This window comes from Gouania willdenowi, chromosome 24, assembly GCF_900634775.1.
Source record: "Gouania willdenowi chromosome 24, fGouWil2.1, whole genome shotgun sequence".
NCBI classification, from domain to species: domain Eukaryota; kingdom Metazoa; phylum Chordata; class Actinopteri; order Blenniiformes; family Gobiesocidae; genus Gouania; species Gouania willdenowi.
The window spans coordinates 9195273-9206587 of record NC_041066.1 but is presented as its reverse complement, the minus strand read 5'-3'; positions in this window follow the sequence as shown (position 1 = coordinate 9206587).

Sequence of the window (11315 nt, the reverse complement as noted above, 5' to 3'; positions counted from 1 at the left end):
TGATTCTTGAAAATATTCTCAAATGTAAAAATGTTTCTTAGACCAGGGATTCTCAACTGGTGGGTTGGGACCCAAAAGTGGGTGGGTCACGGAAATAAAAATAAATAAGTACCTAATGTCTCATGTTGGACTTGTCTTTTATTTTGAAAGAAACTTCTTTTGACAGGCATGCTGTGAAAAGCATGTGGCACATGAAAATATATAGATGTATGCTTTTATAATATATAGTTGTAAGATTATTATATGGGTGTTTTCAACAGCAATTTTTTTAAAAACTGAATTTGGGTTTATGGTCTTAGACAACCATAAACCCCAGGAATTGTCTGAATCAAGGGCCACATTATCAACATTCATGTGAGCATTTAGAATAATAACCAATCAAAGCATTAACACAGGAAGGAACAAAAAGGTTTAGTCTGTTTTTGTTGTAATTTTGTATATTTTAGTTGTCATTATGTATACTTTTATGATTATTTTGTGACTACTGACACTTTCCATGATTGTATATTACATATATACTCTTGTTATTCATCTGTCATTTAATTATTTATTATTGTGTTACTATCCTTTATTCTTTTGCTGTTGTACAAACTGTGGGACAAATAAAGGTCTATCTTATTTTATTTTCTTTTTTTGCTTGTTTTGTGTGTTTTTTGCGTCTTTTTGTACATATTGGTTGTTGTTTTGTGTTGTGGAGTCATTTATTGTCATTTTATATATTTTTCTGTTCATTTGGTCTAAATTTGTAGTTATTTTTTCATTTTTTTTTCTCATAATTGTGTGTCTTTTTTATGTTTTGTATGTTTTTGGAGTTATTTAATGTATTTTTTGTATGCATTTAATTTGGGAGCCCCTATCCCATATCTTTTCACCCATCCTTTATTTATTTAAGCATGAATTAATAAATACAAAAACATGTTTTTTGTATTGATGCTTAGGGAAATTATTGTATATTTGTGTTGTCTGGAAATCATGTCATCTTGTGTATTGTGGAGTCATTTTGCTGTCTTTATTATTATTATTATTATTATTATTATTTCTCGATTATTTTCTGCATATGTGTAGTCATTCTATTTCAGTTTTTTTTTTTTTTTTTTTTGCCATTTTCATATTTTGTGTGTGTGTGTGTGTTTTTTTTTTGTTTGTTTGTTTGTTTGTTTGTTTTGCATTTAATTTGGGTGCCACATGATATCAAACCGAGGGCCATTAGTTGCCCATATCTGATGTCCCGTCTTTTTATTTTTTAAACTATCCTATTTATTTATGTATTTATGAACAAATAATTAAATACAGAATTATGTTTCTTTGATTTTGAAAGCAAATGTTGTAATTTATCCAATACTTTCTAAATCTGTGACAATGTTGCTCCTGGAATGCACCAGCAAAGTTTCCTCTTTTTTTTTTTTTTTTTTTGCAAATGCTGACAATAACGTCTCCACCTGTCAATCTTCTACATGTAATATCTCCAGCCTATGCATTTATTCAACCTCTTTTAGCTACGTGATCGTTGTGTAATGTTATGTAGTGACAGAAACCACCACTAGAGGTCGTTGCAAATTGCTCTCTCCCTGATTCCTGCTGCTGTGTTGTGTGAATTTATCTGTAACAGAAATATCTAACAGAAGAACTCAGTTTCAAACATTACCAAACTGAGTTTCTCACTATAAAGTACACGTCAAGCATACTCAGTGTATTTGAAATAATGAGGACTGAAGTGTAACGCGTGTCTGAACATGTAAATTCATTTTTTATTCATCTGTGTTCACCCTAGAGACACTGTTGTTGTCTCCTGCAAACAAACACGTGGGCTTTGTCCTACTTCAGAACAGATTTTTTTTTATCTCCCTTTATGGCTTAAAATAGTAAAATGACAATAGAAGATATTTTTAAAGTCAATTTTTCATCCTAGGATGCATCTTTCTACGCATCTATTTAAAAAAAAAAGAAACGTAACATTCACTATTTGTGTTTTTCTGATGTGTGACATTTTTCTTTTCCTCATCTAAACGCAATGTTCTTTCATTTGAATCTGGTGCCAAGTTTATCCTTCAACCTTTGACCTTTTACACACAAACATGACATGTGCAATCACAGCAGCTTTTAGAGCAACACGCTGGTCTATTATTGATCCGTCTGTCTTTACATTAAACAGTGCATGGGCCAATGTTCTCCCCTTTTCCAGTCCTCTGTCAATATTTAAGGAACATGTAGCACTCGAAACAAAGTTTAACTTGATCGTGACACAAAATTACGAGACACAAAATTATCGATTATTTCACGTGAATACCAGACGCTTTGGTTTCATGATTTACATTTATTATAATGCAGAGGTGAAAGGAACTGATTACAGGTACTCATGTTACTGTAATTGAGTTGCATTTATGGGTACTAATATATTTCTAGATTAGTCGTTTTACTTGTATTTAGGTACCTTTTAAAAGAAGCAAAGTAATTAGTTACATTTCTACACCCAACCATTACTGAGTAAATTATTATTATTTTGTGAAACTACAAAAAAAAAAATTGAAGGACCAGACAACAATCAAATGCATCACATCATAGCCGACCAATCAGATTAAACGTAACGCATCGCACCAAAACAGCAATGAATGCTGGTTATTTCAATTTTTTTAGAGTTCATAAATGTCGCTATACTTAGAGCCTGAGAATGTTTTAATTTGGAATTGAATTCATTGGTGTTATTTTATTTAAAAATATAATTGTGTATTTTGACAAACCTTTTATTTTATACAGATGCCTTTATGGAAAATAAATTAGGTTCCAATTGTGCAAGATTTGGTCTCTTCTATTACTATAAAAATAAACGTGTAGGTTGAAAGTAACTACTAATATTTACTTTGAGGACTATTTAATTGGGCTACTTTTTACTTGTACATGAGGTTTTTTTGCTTAGTTTTTTTAATGTATGACTTACTTGTACTTGTACTTGAGTACAATTTCAATCAAGTAACAGTACTTTTACTCTCTACACCTCTGAGCATATGTGCAAAGCCACACAAACAGGTAGTAGGAGACCAAACGGAATCTGTTCCAATGGAAACTCCCATGCAGATTACATAAATCTTTCACTTTCTCTGACTGGCAAAATGCAATAACACGTCAATTTTATTTGTCCGAGAGCAAAGTGTGAGCCCTGTTACCAAATATAAGGTCGCGAAATATTAGCACAAAATTTCATTTCAGTGTAACTAAACCACATGTGCACTCTTTTTCCTGCTGAAAACAAACAAATGTATTTGAGCAGGAAATAGTGTTGTGAATTGATTCGTGTCCAACTCTTGACATTTTAGTTGAATATTTTCTATTTAGCGCATTTTGTTGTAAAAGCATAAGAGTGACTGCCCTCTAGTGGTTAAAACCCTGCTATTACAGTTAGAGGTGTCCCGATCCGATATTGATATCGAATATCGGTCCGATATCAGCCAGAAAACGAATGTCGGATTTTATCGGACTGCGTCTAAAATCTCTGATACATATTATATTATATTTATTCAATTGTAGAATACTGTAGATGTTGTGTTGAAGATTAAAAATGTATGTAACCAATTGGTTAATAATAAATGGGTCAGTTTTCCTCATACCTACTGATGCTGACTATTGTTCTCTGTTTGAGTAACATCACTTGATCAAACCTTTTCTATCCTTTAACACTACAAAATAAGTCATAAAAGTATGTATGATTTGTGCTGATATCGTATCGGATCGATATTGGTATAGGCCAATACGCAAGGTTGTAATATCGGTATCGCATCGGAAGTGAAAACATTGTATCGGGACATCCCTAATTACAATTGCATTTTGCTACTGGCTGAAAATGGTGGTTTGTGACATTTTAGTGGCTTAACGCAGTTAATTAATATGGTAAGAATAGAGATTTTAAGCATTAGGCTGACATTACGCTGCCATTATCTGTCATTAGCATGAATAAGGTGTCATGAAGGCTGTCATTAAGAGTCGTTTGATAATTTATGTCACCTTTGGAGCTATGTTGGCCTTTTTTTGGGTTAGGTAGAGGAATCTAGTGGGGTTAGGGTAACAAACAACACTCAATGACAGCTTTCATGACACCTCATTCATGCTAATGACAAGTGTCACGTCATCGTAATGACATCATAATGTCAGCCTTATGCATGAAACGTCAAGTAAAGTGTTCCTATTAATAGCAATGTGTCTTACTCCTGAATATGGGAGTGAAGATGATGGACTTGCCAGCAGCAAGTAGGAGATGGCAACAGTTTTGTTGTTTTCTAAAACCTCTATTTACAAAGAAAAGATACAGTACTCCTGCTCATGAGAACCCCAGTAGAGAGTGAGCACCTGCACAGAAAAAAGAATGCACTTTAAAGAGGATTTGTAAAGAGGGTTTATATTTAGGCTTGTTGTCATTGTTGAAATCCAAAAAGAAAAGCACTGGTTACTAATAAAAGACATAAAAATGCTCCATTTCTCATTTTAATGCGTCTCCTGCACTATAAAAAAGAAAAGTGAAGACTTTCATGAAAAAAAAAAACTAATGCATGTTCAGGACAGTCTCTCATTGTGGTTTTTAAACATATATTTAGGACTTTAAGCATAAAACAAACATGAATAGATTCTTGATTGTCCGTTATTACGTTTGTAAATGGGTTGAAACGAAACCTGCCTGTTGTACTTTGTTAAATGTGCAGACTAACGGGAGGTGAAAGGGTGTGATCAGACAGCGTTTGTGCTGATAAGCTACATGAGCAGTAAAACTCTGTCATATTTGCACAATGCTTCATTTTTTTTTTATGGGGCTTGGTTGATAGTGATAATGCTGAGTAGGCATTCCTCAAAGATTCTAGAGGTATAATGACTACAAGTGGACCCACTGTAATACCCTGATACTGTAAGTTTAGGCCTGCATGTGCCACATTTAGGTTTTTCTAATGATTTCTGAGATTTAATAACTAAGAATTTTCAAACCGATTATCCAAATTTAGCGACACAGTCTGTTTTTGTAGTCAGGTGTGCTAGAGCACAGGCACACTTGCACAAATTGTTGAATATTTTTCTAACATAATGAAGAATAACCCAGCACTTAAAAAGTGGCACACAGTAATGTCTTGATTTAAGCTGAAACAAGGCATAATGCATGAAAAAAAAAAAAAAAACACATTTTTGTTGCACAGCATGAAGTGAAGCATCAACTGAATTCCCTTTATCTTCAAAATTTCTAATTTTGTCAAATGTCTTATGTAAAATGAATTCTTGCTATAAATACATGAGTGCGAAACGTATCTTTTATTTAATTGTAGAGATGCAAACCAAACATAGCCTATACTGACACAAGCTTTGGGAAGAAAATGTGCAAATTCCATAAAGAGACACCATGTGTGCAATGATCCCAATAATCATTCGATATAGTAATATTGTTTGGTTGTCCTCCGTTTATCCAGGTCTTAGTCTCCAAGGCTGAATCCTCAGCAGGAAAGACCAGACAGTCCTCTCCTAAAGCCACTGTTTTAAGGGGGTTTGCATTTTAAAATGCATGCACGTCTCTTGTATATGTATTTATAGTAATAGTGTTTGCTATAAGCAGTGGAGAACGTGTCCCAAAAATGTTAGGGGGAAAAGGAAATAAATTCTGTAAAAGATGCTATAACTACAAGAAACAGCCCTAGGGGCAGAATGGTTCCTATGTCTTTGGTTAAGACATTAGCTGAAGAAAAGAGAAAAAATAGAGTTTGTTCAGGATACAATAGTCACTGGGTGGAAAAGTACTATACTATTCTCCAGATTATTTCCATATTATTTATGATGGGCAGCAAACTTTGTTCGGTCTTTAAAAAATAATTCTATCAGCTAAGATGCTTTTGGTTTTAAGTGTTATCTGTCACATCCCGATAAATCATTTTAGTGAGCATGTCGCTTTATGACACAGCGATACCCTGTGCATGACTTCATTGTGTCTGGACTTTCAGCCAATGTTTGCTCAAACACATTGACTAATAGGTCAATAAACTGTAGGAGACTGTATTGCACTGGTGCAATATGTAATGAGTTGCGTAGTAAACTTAATTTATTTTTGAATCATTGATTTCTTTGTAAAAAATAGTTTTTGCACTTAAATGCTGGATTTTAATCACATCAAACAGATTCATTCTGTGCACCAGCATAATTTTATTTCTGAATTTTTCACATTTCAGATATAGCCAGGAACAATCTTCATCTAATAGATTTAAAATTATTGGTGAAAATGTGGTTTTGCAGTCAATTGCATTTCATGTGAAACTAAGGGAAGATGATTTACCGAGACACGCTCATGTAGAGCTGGGCAAAAAATTGATTTCATCGATTTATCAAACTTGTAGATAAAAGCAATGTTTATTTTGCAAATTCGAGTAAAAAAAAAAATGTAATTGTTTTTGATTTTTAATTTCTTTTTTTTTCCCACCACAGTTTTTTCTGACTTTTTCGTGTTCCGTCCTTGTGGGTTACCGTAGCGCGATGCGAGCCAGCCCCTTATATATATGTGTAGCACAGGCATGTTTAATTTTTTATTCGCACTATGCTGAGATGCTAAGGGAAGAGTTTATTTTTTAATTGTAATTGTTATATATTATAAAATATGTCATTATCTGATTTCTTAATCAGAAAATTGAAGCTACTGTGAAGTTGCTGTTGCATTTTTGCTCAAACCTGAGTTAAAGCTTGAAATTGTTGAATGACATAACCTCATTTACTTTTTATTTTGGGCTTGTTCTATGCATCTTAACTCTTCAGGACAATCACAGCTATAAAGTGGCACTTTTGACAATATATCTGAAGTCTGCAGTCATTTTTAAGTGCAATGAATAAAAAATCGAAAATCAAATCAAAACTCAAATTTTTCTTTAAAAAAATCGGATTTTTTTTTTTGTTTTTTTAGACAAAATCGCCCATCCCTACGCTCAAGTCTCTCATTTTTAATGTGCACGAATGTGTGTGGGATTTTCCCCAGGCAATCCTGCTTTCAATTAAGAGTGTAATACAATAGGAGCAAATAGACTATATTTATATGTGCCATACATAACCAATGACAGGCTGGATGGATGGAACAATGGATCTTAACCAGTTTGTAAATTTCAAAAACATGTTTTTTTGTGATTTAAAAGCAGAATAATGGAGGAAAAACATTTAGCATTTAGGCCCTAGGTTCCCAAAGTGGGAAATATGGGGTACATGAATAAAAAATAAAAACATTACACTATTAGAAACTAATGCACTGCCACAAACTACAAATTGGAAAGGGAATTTTTTGCTTTGACAAACACGAAAACATAATATAGAGCAAAGCTTTGAGTGGAGAAACATTCTCTCAAATTCAGACAAACATTGCAAAGTCATGTCCATCCTCTCAACCTCACCCAAGTTATAGTGTGTTGTATATCACAGTTTCAGGGTGATTCATATGCTCAGTCAACAAATGTTTGCTCGATTTGTTTTTACAAAATAACAGAGATCGTTTTTTCACTGAAAATGTCAGTAGGCTAATTATAAATATATCAATAATTCTGAATAAGATGTTTTCTTGTGTCCTTACAGATTATCAGTCTTTTTTTTTTTTAAATTAGGATAGGTAAAGTTCAGGGACAAATTTCACTGTAGAGCTACATTGTATATGACATTACATTATTATGTTTTTTCAGTGTGCATGAGTAGTGAGTACATGGCTTCAGGTTAAATGTCTAAAGGGTTATGGTATGGTTAATGCAGCACAAATCTGATTTTCATTGCCCATATACGACCTTTTTCCGATCTGTTAAAGACAGTTGAACAGCACAAGTCTGATTTTTTTAAAACAAATTAGACATTTTGCAATGCAACTGCCTGGTTGCATTTATCCAACCTTTAAATCAACCTGGAGTTAAAGTAAGGTCTTAGAATTTGCTTTGTATCCCAATCGGAATCTGAACAATTCCCTTTTGTTTTGGAAAGATTTGTATTTAACGTAACAAGTCAAATGCAAATGACTCAGAAAGATAAGGCATGCCACGACTAGTTTTGCTTATAGGTAAGATCCTTTTGAATCCTATATTTTCCAGCAGAAAAGCACAAAGTGCAAAGTGCCATTAGGTACGTACGTACACAATGTGCCCAAGAACATATAGATGCATACACAAAATGGGAAGGGCTACAAGGAATTACAGGTTGATAGCTACAATCACACAGGTTCTTATCCTATTTGAATCCAACATGTTGCCGACCACAAAAATGCTGATGAAATAGTTTTAAAGATATAGAAATTTCCTCATTTTGTTTTCCAAAACATGTGAGAGAAATATGAATCTTAAGGATGTGCACAGCCACACATTTTATTGAAATAAAAATGATTGAGGATATTATTTATTGAAAAAAAATTAAAAAATAATTAGAAATTACAGAATTGTGAGAATCCTTGTCTGATTAAATCATTGTAACAATCCCACTAATGTCGCAGCACTGTGAAAAAAAGCATTCTCTTATGCGCTGTTGGGAAATGTGATAAGATATCCACAGATAAGCACTGATTGCACAGAGTGAAACATACAGCTGATAATAGCTGTACATCTGTATCGCTTAAGCATTGTGCAGGTCGTCACGCAGTTTAAGCACCATCAGGAAAATATATACATTATCCAGTGTTAGCACACCTGGAAATTAAAAAAAGAGGCTTAGACAGTATGTTTTATTTGGCACAGTCTTTTTTTTTTGTTTTTGCCAATTATACAGTTAACCTTTATTCTGAAGAATTGATTGGTCAAAAGTCCCTGATGTCACTCTGCTAGTTTTCTGCACATGTGTGTTTACACCAGGTTCAAAGGGTTCACTCGGTTTTCCATATTATCATTGATCAGTGACATAAGTGTGGATGACTTGCAAGTCCCCCCCCGGCCCCCCCTTCATCATTATCATTATTTCTAAATCTGTCAGCATGCTTGAAACAATTGTCTTTTTTAATCAATAATTAGACACATGGATGAATATTACAGGTCCGAGTGGAGAGTTGAACCAATTTTAAACACGTTTACTGAAATTTAAATGTATGATTATTTGTTTTTTTTTTCATCCTTCAAAAATGTGTCTTACAACAAATGTTAGTCATTTACCGAGTGATTGTAGGACATTTGCTGACCAGCAGTCCCCCACCGGACATTTGCACACCCCAAAATCTGAAAAAGGGACAACTGCCCACTGCTAAAATATATTAAAATATTGACGTACTAACGCTAACCCTAACATGGTAACCTCCCCTACCTAACCTGGTAAATCACATTTTACTTTGTACTATATATTGGTGGTGGGCAGGGGTGGACCCTGGTATTTTCTGTCTAGACTAGCCCACTACATTATCAAAGGACACCATGTAGAAACCATTATTAAGTCAGTGATGCTCGAACATGTGGCTCTTTATGTCTTAATTTGAATTATTATTCCCCCAGAAAACCTTAAAAGAGGGACACTTTTTAACCCCTTTTTACCTTTTTACATCTTGCAACTTCCATTATCCTATTTTCAAAAAGAGTTCTGACACTTTATTCAGACTTTAGCTACCCTTTGCCAATAAATATCCCTTTTTTCCTATTTTTCTAAGTTCTTCTTTATGCTTTTTTCCAAATTTTGTCCTCTCTTTCTTTTGGCCACTTTTTATCCAAATAAGGTAACATTTGCAAAATAAATACCACTTGTTTAATTTTTTTCCTATAATTTGCCTCTTTTTGTTCCAATTTTTCCCATTTTTCACTATTGTTTGTCACTATTTGCCAATTTAAGCTACACTTTGCCATGACATACCACCTGGCTCCTCAAACTACACTGTTTTCTCGCCACTTTTGGACCTTTTTTGGCCACCTGTTACCATGTCTGCCTCCACTCGCTCGTCAAAAAAACAAAAACTTAACCGTAGCAGACCGGACCAGCCCCCTTTGGGTTGATGGCCCACCGGGACGATGTCCGGTATACAAATGACCAGTCCACCCCTGTTGGTAGGCAAATGTCTCTTTTTGGCTGAGTAGATATCTGGCGAGCATTTGTTTGCTGATCTACTGTCCAGCACATAGGAGAGAGTGGGAAACAGTTAGAAGACATAAGCTCAGGCTTGATAACCCTGTAGCTGGCCACCTTATGAGGGTGTCAAGTGTTAAGAAAGCCAAAACAACCCCTGATTTAAAGGAACCCTACTGATGATGCGTCCCAAATTACATCCTTCCCATATCTGAGACACCGCCCCCACGCCACTCTCAAATGGTAAACCTCATGAGACTACCATCTTCTGGCACAAAGGACAGTTTAACGTCAGTGGGGAAATGTCCCAGCTAGCACCCTAACGGCTCGCAGAATTATCTTGTCAACTTCTCTCGAAAGGGGCAACGTTAGTTCGAAGAGAATGATCATGTCAGCTTAAAGTTACAAATGTCTGACTCAGGACAATTTGTTCTTTTAAATTATAATTTACATCAAAACACTATCTATTGTGAAATGAAATGAAATTAACCAACTATCCCCCAAACGCCTGATGGGTGAGAGGCTCCCTTTGGACTTTTTCCTTGACACCATTTTCTTTGGCATTCGTAGTGCAAATACTGCTGCTGCCTTGCTTTAAAAAAATCATTGAAATATTGACTATATCATGTTGCAACAGCTCATTACCCAATACTCAGACACAATTCAGAGTAAATAAGAAATGAAAAATGGTGAATGCAATATCTATCAATTAGTGACAAACTGAAGTTTGATCTACAAAGCTGAGACTAAAAGTGGTTGTTCACGGATGGAATTAATCCTTTTTACCTACTTACGTTTGCCATCATATAAAATCCCCTGGAATCTCCCTCAAACAAACATTTTCATCAACCATTGAATCTTTGAGGAACAAAGTTCACCCCCTGCCCTGATTTAAAGTTTGGTAAATGTTTTCGCTTCGGGACGTGGAAGCAGAGCAAGAAGAGTCGTACTATTGCAAGGTCCTGTCCTGTAAGTACCAACACTATGAGACTAAAACACTTCTTAAATGTGATTTGTGAAATTTATTTTTCAATCTGTGCTTTTGTTTTTAAAGTTTGTTACTGTTCCAGGGTTTAATCACATGTTTGTCATGTAATACACTGACAAAAAAAACTCAAAAAGTTTAGATTTTGCTGACAATTTTTTTTAAAAACATTTTCTTTACTATTTACCATTTGAATAAAAGTGTAAATGAATAAAAACTAAACTTAGCTTTTAAAGCTTTATTTCTATTTCAAATTTAGAATGTTTTGCAGTGAAACTTTGGTTATTAAGAAGAACAAACGTTTAGCTTTGTGTTTGGAGCATGC